The sequence below is a fragment of the Polistes fuscatus genome, unplaced genomic scaffold (genome assembly GCF_010416935.1).
Source record: "Polistes fuscatus isolate 324 unplaced genomic scaffold, CU_Pfus_HIC Scaffold14, whole genome shotgun sequence".
In the NCBI taxonomy this organism is placed as follows: domain Eukaryota; kingdom Metazoa; phylum Arthropoda; class Insecta; order Hymenoptera; family Vespidae; genus Polistes; species Polistes fuscatus.
Genome location: NW_025113042.1, coordinates 145,096 through 159,806, shown reverse-complemented (window position 1 = coordinate 159,806; position 14,711 = coordinate 145,096). Strand labels below are relative to the sequence as shown.

Below are 14,711 nucleotides of genomic sequence, written 5' to 3'. Positions count from 1 at the left end.
GTCGTAGGGAGATTGCATCAGCTACCATCAAGTTCACGCATGACGCAAACTCAAGTCTCGTTAGACTGCCCACAAGATTTACCTCTTCTCAACGACACCCGGTCATGAATATCCCAATTAATTGTTGACCTCGACGAAACAAATTTCATTCTGGTATATATCAATACGTATAAGTATATATTAATCCCAATGATATTTAATTAAAAAATTCTACATATTTCTATATATTTCTTTTTTTTTTTCTTACTTAATCTTAAAGATAAAATGTGAATAACAATGTGCCATGAGCAATTAGAATGATTGAACAATAGAAATGTTGATCAATAATAACCAAAGTTTGAGCATTTTCTCGGAAATAAAATATATATAGAAGAGAATTGATTAAAATCTCTAATTTGACTGGGTTAAAAGCCAATAAATAAACGAAAAGAAAAACAATAATATCGTGAGAAACTAGAGAATGATGATGATGATGTTTTGACTCGATTAAGAGAGAGCAGAAAAGGATCTGAAACGTTGGACAAACAAAATATTTTTCTGGTTAGTATTTAGATGCTTGTCATCATCGTTATCGTCATCATTGTGGAACGCGATAGGTCAACAAGGTGTCGGCCGATCGCCATGTTATCGGCAGATAAACGAATGAGCGAGTGGATGCGCGAAGGCACGATGGGGGCCCGGCCGGGTCTCGACCAATTGGAGCGAAGCATCGACGCGACGCTTCTCTTTCAAGACAGAACGAACTATCCTTTAACGTGACGACTATCTTTTCACCATATCATGAGTTTATCATCGATTTCACGTATTAATGAAGTTAACAAGATGCACCAACGTATTATAAACTTGTTTTTCTAGCCGATCAGTGTTGTATTAGCGTGGGCGTATTTCATTTATATACACGTGATTTTAATTATTAAATAAGCTCATTTTCCTCTCTTCTTCTCTATTTAATTAGTAGAATTAAATGTATTTTATTTTCCCCCCCCTTCCCCGGATGATCAATAATATTTCATTGAGAATTTGAAATTTTCCTTTTGGTAGACGCTAACCAATATAATAAATAATCGTGATATCATCGGGATCGCGTTAATGCGTATTTTATTCCGATAAGTAAGTGTAGGACTAAGTAAGCGTAGTAATAAGAGATCAGGATTGTCGGTATATCAATGTCAGTGGTCTAATAATCTCTCGTAACATGTATCGTATTCGATCTGACAGGTGTTCGAACTTTGTTTCACTCGTTAGAGAATATGCTGTATATTGTTCCTATAGACAACTACAGTGGAACTTTGATTTGCCGGTATAATTCGTTCCAGAAATGTGCTTGCAATACAAAACATTTATATATTCAAGTGAATTTCATTATAATATTCATTCGCAATTATTTATTCACCTAAAAATGTTATAAAATGCAAAATACTAAATAAAAATGAAACAAGTTAATTCGCACTTTACTTACTAGTACGAATACGCTTGGCAAATGACAAAACCGATCGCTTGTTTATCGAATCAATATTTTTTGCTCTTCTTGCGGAACACTCGTATATCAGGTTCTATTGTATACCGAATCTATTCTAAATAATATTGACAAAATCATATTTACATATGCGCCTTAAATGAGGTCAATAAAATGACGTAAAAATAACGTCAATCATGTATTTCCTATGTTAAAGATGAAATACGAAAAACAGGAAGTCATAGCGCAAGCGTGAAAAAAATACAAGTTAATATTTACGAGCTAAGCGATAATATTAGTAACGGTGAAAATATGAAGAAAATATATAATAGATAAATAGTAAGTTCGTGTTCGTTATTGATGCTTAGCATGGCTTAACGCGCAAGAGGCACGTGCACGTTGTTCCTTCAAAGAGTCTCTTTGATTCTTCGTTGCTTATTTTTTTTTTTTGTATTTTCTCTGATCTTGTAATCTTTTTTTTTATTATAAACAATCATTAGTTTTCTCTCGTTTGAACGAGATATATAAGTGGGCCAAAAGTTCGTATTAACAACAACAATTATGTCTTATATGTTTACTTAGTTCTTATGTTAGATTAATTTCTTTTTCGGAATGTTCAAAGTGCTAAATGTATCGCTTGTTTACGATTCGGAAATCAAAAAAAATGAGTGGAAAAAAAAATATAAATTTAATTGATCGTATGAGATTTAGTTAAGAAGACCTTTGGCTTAGGCAGGAACTTTTGGGAGGTTCCAGGCCAATTCCAAAAATAAAAGAAAGGGAGCAGAGAACGGTGTCTCTGCAAGAGGGTAATCATTTGAAGGATCGCCAAATAATATTCGGCAATATCGGTGTCGCCAAGAGTACTAGACGATAAGTCAGCCTACGCATTCGAACAAACTTGAATCATCGTCTCTAGTATAATCCGAGATGTTTCATTTTCTTCGGCTTCGGCTTCGGCTTTGGCTGCGGCTTCGGTTTTTCTCGCTCTTTCTCTTTTAAGGGGTAATGCCACTCTAGCGCTCGGAAAAATAGCCTATTTTTGAGAATTTTGTCTGGAAATATCGTAAATTCATTTGTAAAGAATCATTTCAACAAAATTTACCAATTTTTCTATCGCGTGTTGTAATCAAATGGCAACGTCACAGTTTAGTAAAGAGAACTTTACATCGAAAACAAGTGTTTCGTTCTCGGACAGATTTTTCTCCACCAATTTTAGATCTAGAAAAAATAACCTATAGGTATTTTCTCATCGTCAGTTTTACAAAAGATGATCATCTATCGAGGTGCGTAGGATTTTGTTTATTATCTAGCAAACTTCTTTTTTCATCTCGTCCGAAATTTTACGTCGAAAATGAGATATTTCAATTTCATATTATCATAACATACGATTATAAATTGTGCTCGTGCAATTGTTGTCTGGCAATTGAAAAAAAATGTAGTTTCGAAATATAAGCGTTTAAAGTTTCACGTACTTTGGAATGGGCTGCATAGGATTAGGTATATCTGAAATATGCATTTCGGAACTTGTTACCACCGTGAAAGTTCTTCTTTCACAGTGTTTCAATACCCTAAGGAAGATTTTAAGGGGAAAAAGAAAGTATCGATATAGTGGGATTACCCCTTGAAGGCGAGCAAACCAGGAAAAGAAAGTCCTATTTTATTCTTATTTATGACAGTTAACCGTCCGTAATGAGAGTGTTGCGCGAAAAACAAGTTTCTTACGAAATGAGTTAGATGTAGTACAGAACGGTGTCATTGCTCGATAAATGGGAGGGAGAGAGAAAATGAGAGAGAAAGAGAAAGATACGCGCGAGGCAGCGCGTAACTCTCTTCTCTTAGAGGATAGAAAGACAGAAATGACGCAATTCGAAGAGGGGAGGCAGTCATAAGACTCTCTCATGCTTCTTCCTTCGCTTCATTTCGTTTCACTTCCCCCAACCCCGAGCTTTTCCCTTTTTCGTTTTACTTTGAAACCGACCCCCTACCCCTCTATTATATTCTCACTCTCCGTCTCATGCTATTTCAAGACAAGAAGTTCGTAAGAACACACCGAATCGGGAGAGAGAGCTTACTATTCGTTTTCGAATTTCGAAAAGTCTTCAAAGATTCTTAACCGAATCTTTATTTTTAAATGTCTAGGTATTTCGCGGCTCCAATTTTCATTTCGCTATTTTTTACTATAATTTTCAGAAATTCCCTCACTGGCGGATTAAGGGATAAGCGGATTGAGCAGCCGCGTGGGGCCCCGAAGGGTCCCTGAATTCTTCAAAATGTCTTTTCATTACGATTCGAGAAAACAAATCTTTTTTTAATAAGTTTATTTAATGTTTCATGGTATTTATGGTATAATCACACGCAATTATTGCTACATTATACAATCTGCTGATTCAAATTGATTTAGTTTACCGTTTAATTATATTAACACTTACAGCACGATTATCTCCTCATTGGTTAATCATTCTTTATTGCTATCAAAATTGCTTTACATCTAATTGATTCTATTCATCCTTTAAAAGTATAAATATTTAACTTCATTAATAAAATATATTCTATTCGAATCATTATTTACATAAACCAACCACCAAACGCTTTCCTTCTTCTCAAAAGCATTATTGAACAACATATTAAGCAGGTGGCTTAAGGGGTTATATCCACTTGTGATTTTCAAAAAAAATTTTTTTTTTTTTTTCATTTTTTGAATGTAAATATATTCAAGAATATTCTCTGAAAATTTCAAATCGATCCGACAATTAGTTTCGGAGATATGAGCGTATTAGTAAGAACGTCTCCGAGCGTTCGAAAGTAAGCGGAGCACGAGCCGGAGTAGCAGCTGTTTCTGGTAGCCGCTATACTTTTGATCTCGACTTATATTGTGTTTGGGACCCTAAGATAATAATACAAAAGGTCTAGTTTATACGTGAAACCTATGTTGAGGAATTTTAAGTTAAAAATATGTGAACTCATCAGTTAAAAGTGATCTTCCACGTGGACAAGTTGTGTTTTTGCTCAGTTTGTGTATTTCTCAGTGTGTATAGTTTAATTAATTAAAGTAAAAAATGCCTCGTAAAATTAGCAGAGAAACTCGTAGAACTTCCAGTGAACAGTTGTCTCGAAGAAATAAACGGAAGAACGTTTTTAATCCGAAAACCGTGGAATATGATGATAGCAGTTTGATTATGAGGCCTTACCACCTGATGTTGCAACAGCTATTTTTCCAATTTACGAAGATCTAAGTAACAAAAAATTATTGGAACGATGCGTTGGTGGTTTTACCCAGAACAATAATGAAAGTTATAATCAGCTGATATGGAAAATAACTCCAAAAATTATTCCAGCTGGCTCTAAAATTGTGGAAATAGCAGCAAACATTGCAGCCGGGGTCTTTAATGAAGGTAAAACATCTCTTCTTTATTATATGAGTGCTATGGGATTATCACTTGGACCCAATGCTCATTCCTTCGTGAGTAAAGAGGACGCAGAGCGCATCTCAATTTCGGACGCAAGAGCGCAAGGGTCGACGCGCGAGGGGAGAATGTGGCTCGTAGACAACAACAACTAAACATTTTGGATGCAAACGACGAAGTAGAGGGTTCCTCTTATGGTACTGGAATAGATGACACGATGTAAGTTGAAAAAAAAAATTTTTAATTTAGTGTAAATCATTCCCGAAACTTTAAACGCGTTTATCTCGAAACCGTGTTTTCAGAGTCGGTGTACAAAATTTCTCCGAAACCGCTAAACCGATCGGTTTGAAATTTTCACACGACTTACTCAGATATATTTTTCAGGTAATGATCGAAGGAATAAGGTTTTGGACAATAATTTCGATTTTTTAAGCCACTTTGAAGTGAAAAATTTTCATGAAAAACTGAATTTTTTTTTGAACAGCCGCCATTTTGTCAAAAATCAAAATTTTGACTAGACCTTCGATCATTACCTGTATTTATTTATTATAAAACTAAATATTTTTGGTTTTTGGTTTTCAGATAATTTGGACCAGAGATATCTTGTACACCGCCAAGCACTTTTTTTTGGAGGTCTCTCCGCAGATCATCTACAGGAGCTAGGGGATCCAATATTTTTTTAAATAAACCGCTGATTGTTAAAGTACATTAAATTCTCTTTAAGTACATTTTTTCAATTAATGTATAAAATAAAATGCCTCGTCGGAAAAAATTCACAAAAAAACGCGTTTTTTCTGCCTCGCAAGTGGATATAACCCCTTAAATACCGGCGATTAGAGCACTATGATATTTCCCATTGCTATTTCTTTTCATTAATAACTTTTTTTTTTACTTACATTTAAGGTCCCCGAAATTTTTAACCGTTGGGGTCCCCACTTGACTCGATCCGCCGCTGTATCGTCGAGAAACGTGTTAACTCGCCGTGATTCTAATTCACCTCTTTTATATTTGTTAGTATTATTTTTTTTGTTTTCTTTTCTTTTTTTTTTGTTCAGATAAATATTTATTTATTTATAAGAAGTATTTGAATATTAATGAATTATTTGCAAGAACAATTTGTTAATGATCGAATGAATATAAGCGTTGCTCCTACGCGCATTGGATGGATCATCAAAACCGGGAACGAAGGATCACGAAAAAAATCGAACAGAGAGAAAAGAAATTTGGTTGTAATAGTGTTTAGGCTAGTAGAGCTGTGACATTGATGTGACATTGTTTACGGTTTAAAAGAATCGTCGTTGGGCTGTAGGACTCTAAATATAGGACGCTAAGTGAATCAGGCATCACGCGAGAGAAACGGTAGTCCAACCGTGTGTCTGATTTGCGTATCATTCGCAAATGATTCGCTGTCTTTCTCTTATTTCATGTGGATAACCGAGTCACATTAAAAGTTTGCTTCTATCTTACAGAAAAGATCTGATCTAAAAATATTTTAATATTGTTCAAACTATCTCGATAATAATTAAATGAATCTTTAGAACAAGAGGAAATGTTCAATTTCATCAAATAACAAAGCATTAAATCGGTACTAAATTAAAACAACATATATAAAATACAAATCTTTGAATAAATTATTTCTAGATATTTTAATGTAAATTTGATGAAATTAAAGATACTCTCTTCTCCTAAACAATTCATAATCCCTCGATACAATTATTTCGATATATCAAGGTATACCTCGTAATATGATGGTTATGAAAATGATCATAAAATAAGCACAAAATAATAAACATTTAATGAAGTAATAGTTACTTTAATCAATGAGTTCGATAGTTGAAACGTTAACTAATTGTAAGAAAAAAATCAAATCGAATGGAAAGATACATTTATATTTGATATTTTGTATATTAGCGGGTACTCGTACTTTTCTCCCTCTCTCTCTCACTCGTTGTAATCTACGAGAGGAGAGACCGCGTCTGGGTGCGATCAAGAGGTTCGGAAAGAGAGAAGAAGATCTTTTAGTAAAGATAGTAAGAAGGAGGAGGGATAAAGAGAAGAAGATGAAGCGTTCGCCGTTTCTCGGGGGCGATTCCTTCGAACAGCTGTCCCGTCGTCAACTTTGAGGCGCCACCCGACGAAAATATGATTCTCTTATGGGAAACCTATGTATCCGTTGGCATTAGACCGTCTCGCGAGAACGCGTCGTCTCCACGAAAATCCAGAACGACTGGTAGACAGTTTTATTAGCACGGAGGTGGTATCGCCGTCTTCTCACCGCAAGCTCGCGACTAAACATTCAAAGACCTGCCGCCCGCCAACAGACAGACGCGAAAAGAGAGAGAGACACGTTGGCCGATTTTATAAATATTTCTGCTCGGAAAGCGTTTCTCTCTTCGGAGAACGATTACTTTTTCAATTTATGGTTTTTACCTCAAAAGAAAGAACAATTATACGAATGTAATAATAACGCTAGTTAACATCCATTCTAAACTTGATGTGTTATATATCAATTGCTGTTTTCCACATACAATCCGAATTTGACTTTTAAAATGTGCTAGCGTGTTAAGTTTTTGAGTAATTTAGATTTTCGAAAAATCAATAATCTTTTTCTGGTATTCCAATTTAGTGGAACAAATTTCGTACAGGTGACAAGTTTCGAAATACCTATCCCCTTATCTAGTCCCATGCAATTACGTTCATAGGACATGTGAAATTTTAAACGCTTATATCTCAAAACTACATTTTTTTCAATTACCGGACAATTCATGACCACAAATATGATATCGATTCAATTAAAATTTATATTATATTGTTCCATTATTTATCGAAGTGCGTAGAATGTTTTTATTATCTAATAAACTTCATTTTTTATGAACAATTTGGTCCAAAGTTTTACGTCGAAAATTAGATATTTCAATTTTATCGCGCAAATATAATATTTTAGAAATATATAGTTTTTATCTAACAATAAGTAAAAAATTACGGAGAAATCTGTTCGGCATGAAAACAACGCTAATTACATCAATGTTTGCTAATAGTGATTTTTAAAATTATACTGTTTACCGTAACTTCGTAGGGAAAAACTAATTTTTCCAATGATTTTTTCAACTCAAGATTAGTTAAATCTACATATTTATTATTTCTCAGTTGCTTTGATACATTTAAAATCATTAACGTGCCCCTACATTTTAGTAGATCGTTCGAAAATAATAGAAATTATGAATTTCATGCTTAGGGGAGTTAACATTTAATGAGGGTGCGTTGGCATTGTATATTTATTACAAAAATAAAAATTGAAATTTGTTTGGTAGGGTAATAGATAGTTCGTTTAAAAATAAGGAATTTCGAAAGATTAGAATTCTATTAGAAAGATTAGCGTTGACGTGTATCGCGAATGCGACGCAAATGGCCGATATTTGTCCACTTATAATCGTCAATGGAACGTAGGATCGTATCAATCGCATCGTTGGGAATGTCTATGACGTCAAACGATACATATCGTGTGTTCCTCCTTTGACCTGTTTCCTTGACCTGACAGAAAGAGAGAAAAAGAGAGAGAGAGAGAGGTTGAGCACGGCGCACTTGGTTCGGTTGCGGTTAAAAGGGCTAAAGGATAACGAAGAAGAAGAAAGTTTCCCTCCCTTCCGAGAAACTCGGCTCAATTTGCGATAGAGGAAGGAGGAGAATGGGCTTCCTTCTAAGAATCCTCGTTTGAATCGTTCTTCTAACCTATCTGACGTCATTAACGTGAGTGCCGGTCGAGCATGCCAACCGGGCGTTGAAATTCTTCATTGGGCTGCTCCTCCAGTTCCTACCTACGTGATCACTGTCACGTATACATCGATCCTCACTTAGGGACAGATTCCCTTATCTTTTTCTTTTTATCCCAGGATAAAATGGAAAAGATTTCGATCTGTATATTTGTGTTTTCGTCCCTTTTTCAAATGAGGATCACTTTGGCAAGAAAACATATTATGCGTTCTCGGTTATGGTCGATCGTTTATAGATGAACTCGTCGTTAAAACAATTGTGCTTCGTTGAAACGATAAAAATTCCAAAACAATCAATATACGGAGGCTTCGTTCGCGTGTCTATCCGTATGAACCCGGCTTGATTAGCTTCTTGGAAAACGCGTAGCGTAGTTTAGCAAGATGAACCGGAACATCACGCGCACGCTGACCGAGTTGTACACGCGCCGATAGGCCCAACTAAAGCCACGTGCCTCTGCCGAACTATCGACAACGTACAATTCTCACGATGCTTCCTTATTCAATATTATTATATTTAGACACACATTGTTCTTTCTTTTCCGGTAAAATCGATCGATTGAAAAGAGTCCTTCCCCGAATAGAACCCTTTTCCAACAGAAATATTTATAAAATCGGCCTACGTGTCTCTCTCTCTCTCTCTCTCTTGGCGGGCGATAGGTCTTTGAATGTTTAGTCGCCAGCTTGCAATACGACGACGATGTCACCTCCGTGGTAATAAAACTATCTGCGAAGCGTTCTAAATTTTCCTGACGAACTATTGATAACATGTTCTTGATTACTATTGATAACTGAACTATTGATAACATGTAAGAACTCAATGGAAAAGCTTTTAGTTTTTAATTTTTTCCTATGAAGTTATGATAAACAGCATCGTTTTAAAAATCACTATTGGCAAACATTGATGTAATTAGCGTTGTTTTCATGCCGAACAGATTTCTCAGATGAATATACCAACGTCCGTAAGTTGAATAATGACGATTATACTAATTGTAAAAGAAAATAAATTTGTAAAATCATAAATTTGGAGAAATTTCGTAGGTGATAGTTGTAGTATTAATACCCGATATTCGGAGAAGAGATTTCATTTGTTTCCCATGCCAGACTAATAATTATCGCTATAATGGTTGAAAGGGTGACGATATGGTATAGAGACACGATTGAGTCTCCGAAAGTAGAAAGAGTTTGGTCGGAGACGGCGCCAGGTTTATTTGAAGTTCAAAAACATGAAATTTAGGATGACGTGTTGTGATGTATACAAAATATATATATATATACACCCACAACATATGTACGTATATAACCGGTTTACCTATATAACCGTGTGATTTATATCTATGTATATGTACGTACAGTCATGTAAGTATAATACCTGCATGTATATAAACACATACTCATAAAATAAACGCCGAAGGCAGTTTGATCGCGTGGACCGGATTCGCTTACTATTTGACTTGAATTTACGTGTATTTATTCACATTTTACAGTCAAAGACGCCGGCGCCTCAAAGATTGAAGATGACCGGGAGCAGACGATACTGATGACGACGACGACTAAGTACGACCGACAAACCCCCCTCAAGACTAATAATAATAATAGAAAGAAAACGAGAAGAGTTGAAAAAGAAGAAACGAGAGAACAAGAAAAATCATTAAAAAAGAAGGTAAGAAAGAAAGAATGAAAGAAAAAGAGGGAGAAACTGAATATATCAATGAACATTTATATATTTTTAATTAATGTATAAATATATATTTAAATTTCATATTATATATTTAAATATATTTAAATTTCTTTTAAATTCTTATCTCTCTATCTATCTCTTTATCTTTGCAAGTTTTATCATTAAATTATCTATTTCTTCGATTCCGTTTTTTAGATTTTCCTGGTCTAGATTTGTACGTTTCTTTGATATACAACTAACGATAAGAATAACCGCTCTACCTGTACTAGCATAATTGTTTAATTTTAGGTTTAAACAAGAGTAAATTATTCATCATTTCTAAACTAGAAATATAAATATCTATGTAATAATAAATAATAATTAATGATTATCTCTTATAATGAAAAGTAAGATAACAGATATAAAGAAATTCATTGAAATGACATCTATTCAAGATTTGATAAACTCTTAAGAAATCATTTGTCTTACCGACCGACTGTCGATAAGCGACGAACTTTTCTTTTTCAAATAAATAAATAATTAATTAATTATTTTTTTCACATATTTTTTTAAGAGATCTGAGTTAGTAATATAGAATAATAATAAATATTGTTTCGAATAATGCTCAAAGAAATAAGAATTGTTTTTAATATATCTTTCATTATAAGTATATAAAAAATATATATATGTCATATATTTTTATCTAGATTTATTGGCATATAAAAGGATATATAAATGTGACTGAATATGAGGTCAATAATGCAACAATTTCTTTATAACAATAATCTATTCACAACAATGATATGATAAAAGTAGTATAATCCATAGATAACAATTTCGTTTGGGAAACAGTATACAATTTCGGATTACATATATAACACATGATGACTTTTACACAAAAAGCACGCGAACATTCCAAGTCGATTATTCTCATTTTTATTATTTCTTTTTCTTTTCTCTTGCGGGGAACTATAATATAATTTCTTATATGTATATATATTTGTTTACGTATTCGTGCAAATGGCGTATTCACGTTTATACACATAATTATACTATTAGGCTCAGCTATATAGATCGTGTGAGAATTTGATTTATATTAATTATTTCATAATTATATTCTATAACATGAGACTATCTCTTTTTCGCTTTATTTTTCTTTATGTTTTGTATGCGGTGTGTATGTATGTTTTTTTCTTTTATTTTTTAATACATCTTTTTTCTTTCATTTCTTTTCCCTTCGACAACACATTGGATACGCATAATATATAATATAAATAAATATTAATCATTCTTTTTCTTATTCTCTAAAATCAATCATACAGTGGTCACGTACAAGACAAAAATGCGCTCTTTTATTTCCGATATTAATAATTAATCATCACCTGCTGAATATATATGATTACGATGAGATCGACGAAATGTTTTTGCAACAACAAAAAAAAGATTTAAAGAACTTTGGTAGTTACTTGCATGCATGTATGTGCATATATGTACAAGTTTACATAATATTATGATAAAAATAAAACAGAGATACGGTTTTTGTTTTTCACAATAGAGAAATGTTACTTTCATTATTAATTAATTAATTTAATTAGTTGCTCGATTGATCGATTGGTTCATTTTTACGCATACAGTAGGTATATACTTTTTTAATTTTCTAATTGGTCAAAACGTATGTTTTGAATTATTTAAATGTTAAACGTGACAATTATCAATGGTTTTTTTTAATAAAATTTAAAAAGTTCATTGTGTGTATCGGTTATTTCTTTTCTTTTTTCTTTTTTTTCCCAAACGACGAAGCCTAGATTAAGCATTACAATTATTTTTGTTTGTTGATCGTCAAATTGCATTCGTTAAATTAAAAATGACCATTAAATACATATATTCTAAATGTTTTAAAATTTTAGCGACAATTCTATTACCTCTCGAAATGTTCGTTCTAACAACAATGTTTATATTCGTATCAAAATGTTTACTACGTATATTTATGTAATTTCCTGTTTTTTATCTATTCTTTTTTTATCTTACTTATCTGTAAGAACTTTTGCAAATCTTACAGACTTTCTTGATATGCAAAGATTGTTCGTACGAGTGATAGAGAAATTAGATGGATGATATATGAGCCACTCATTCGCCTAATCGATAAACTCCACAAAACAAAAATTAGAGAAAATTGATAAAGCAATAATGCCGAATCATTTATTATTGGACGATCATAAAAATTCTTTTCATTTAATAGTGGTAAGCTTAATTATTAAGCAAATTAATTTTAAATATAAAAAGTTAAGTATTAAAATGAAGATAATTAAAAATTGTAATTTGAAAAAATTCAAAAAGTAGAGTTAATTGATTTGGTCTATGAATGATTCATATAACGATCGAGTTAATTATAAGATTCTATGATTTCAGGCAGATCGAGATACAATTTAAACAAAACCAAAAAAAAAAAGAAAAGAAAAGAAATAGAATATTCTTTTTAACTAATAACATGTGTATTATTTTTATATGTCATCTACTATAAGATGAAATTAGAAAAATGTAATATATAGCACCGTGTACTATTCACCATACTTTATATATTTTATATTCGTGTTTCATTCATGTAAATTCATAACAGAGATAGTATATAATTATTAATAAGATTGCACGTCTAATTAAACAATCAGAAGAAGAGAAGGAAAAACACAAAATATTGCATTAACGAAATTTAAAAAAAAAATTATATTACAAAAGAAAAAAAAAAAAAAGAAAAGAAAAGAAAAGAAAAGGAATAAATCCATTCATCTTTTATATACTGTATATATATATATACGTATATATACATACACATACACACATAAGGAATCATTTCATCATTTTTACTGATCGAGTATATCAACTATTACTATATATGATGGCGGGAAATGGGCCGGGGTAGTTGATTGCAAAACACATTATAAGATTTTTATGCGATGAAAACAAAATCACGATTTGCTTATATGATACTATATATGTACATACATATATAGTATTATATCGAAGCTCGAAGGAAAGTGGTGCCTGCCACTTACAATTGGAATCTCCATACATACGAAAAAAGAAGGAAAAAAAAGAAACACTTTATGTATATCCTTAGTTTGCAGATGATGCATTATTTTTATGCATTGCTTAAACGCATTCTCTCTCTCTCTTTCTCTCTCTCTCACATTCTTAATACATAACTTCCTGTTTGTTCGTTTTTTTGTATTAATATTATTTCGAAACGAGAAATTAATTTAAAACTAAACACGAACGCAGGTACGTTAGAGAGTTAATCTTGTATCGTTTTATATTACATCGATACAGATTGATCACAAAAAAAGAAACAGAAATAATCAATAATAATAGAAATAATGACGGTAATAATATTCTTAATGTCAACATCTCTTCGTTATTTAAATTGTACGAAGTTCTTTTTTATGGAAAATAGAGCATAACGAGTATAATTATATATTTATGAAAATTATAATTAATAATAATAATAATAATAATAATAATAATAATAATAATAATAATAATAATGATAATAATAATGATAATAATAATAATAATAATAATAATAATAACAATAATAGTAGTATTCGCTTCTTCCTATTTAGTTCTTCTAGAACAGTTCAATTCGATGATGGTCTTTTCATCTATGATTGCATAAATATATAATATTATAGCTAGAAAAAGTATATACAAATAACCCTCGAAAAACACAGTACTTGAAAAATACGAGTTTCGAAGAACACGGATACCCTTCCCCGAATTACATAGTTTCAAACTACACTATTTTTAAGTAATTCTTTTGAAAAAGAATATAAAATATATATTTTATATACGGGGTTTTTCGCCTAACTCGACCACCTAAAATATCTAGTTTATTTCGTACGATAGAAAAAATATTCTGTTCGAAGGCGCCGATTAAGGGTCGACTTTTTTTCAAGGTCATTTCTTCGAGATATCAAAATCATCGTACTTTTTTAAATGGAACTGTATATTTATATTAGAATATTCTTGTAGCTTATAAAAAAACCGAATCCAATAATGTGCAACATGTTGACCTTCAAATAACCTTTATCGAGACAATTGTGAAATATTGTCTCTAGTACATAAGAAAATTTTTTGCTTGTATGAGTGTCTTACACGTCGATTGCATTTGTTTCTTCATTACCGTTCTCCGAGCACGTACTGAAGTTTCTGACAAACTTTTCACAATTTTTTCGGTAAAGATTACTTGAAGGTCAACATATTGCACATTATTGGATTCGGTTTTTTATAAGCTACTAATATAAATATACAGTTCTATTTAAAAAAGTACGATGACTTTGATATCTCGAAGAAATGACCTTGAAAAAAAGTCGACCCTTTACCGGCGCCTTCGAACAGAATATTTTTTTCTATCGTACGAAATAAAC

General features: G+C 32.2%; 2 long non-coding RNA genes across 2 annotated transcripts; both read left to right on the top strand.

Annotated features, from left to right (window-relative positions):
• Positions 1 to 4,998: 4,998 nt before the first annotated feature.
• LOC122514195 lies at positions 4,999 to 5,647 on the top strand. Its single transcript, XR_006302996.1, has 2 exons — positions 4,999 to 5,082; positions 5,446 to 5,647. It is a non-coding gene; the product is annotated as an uncharacterized LOC122514195 (long non-coding RNA).
• Positions 5,648 to 9,027: 3,380 nt separating this feature from the next.
• LOC122514157 lies at positions 9,028 to 10,243 on the top strand. Its single transcript, XR_006302969.1, has 2 exons — positions 9,028 to 9,592; positions 9,672 to 10,243. It is a non-coding gene; the product is annotated as an uncharacterized LOC122514157 (long non-coding RNA).
• Positions 10,244 to 14,711: the final 4,468 nt, after the last annotated feature.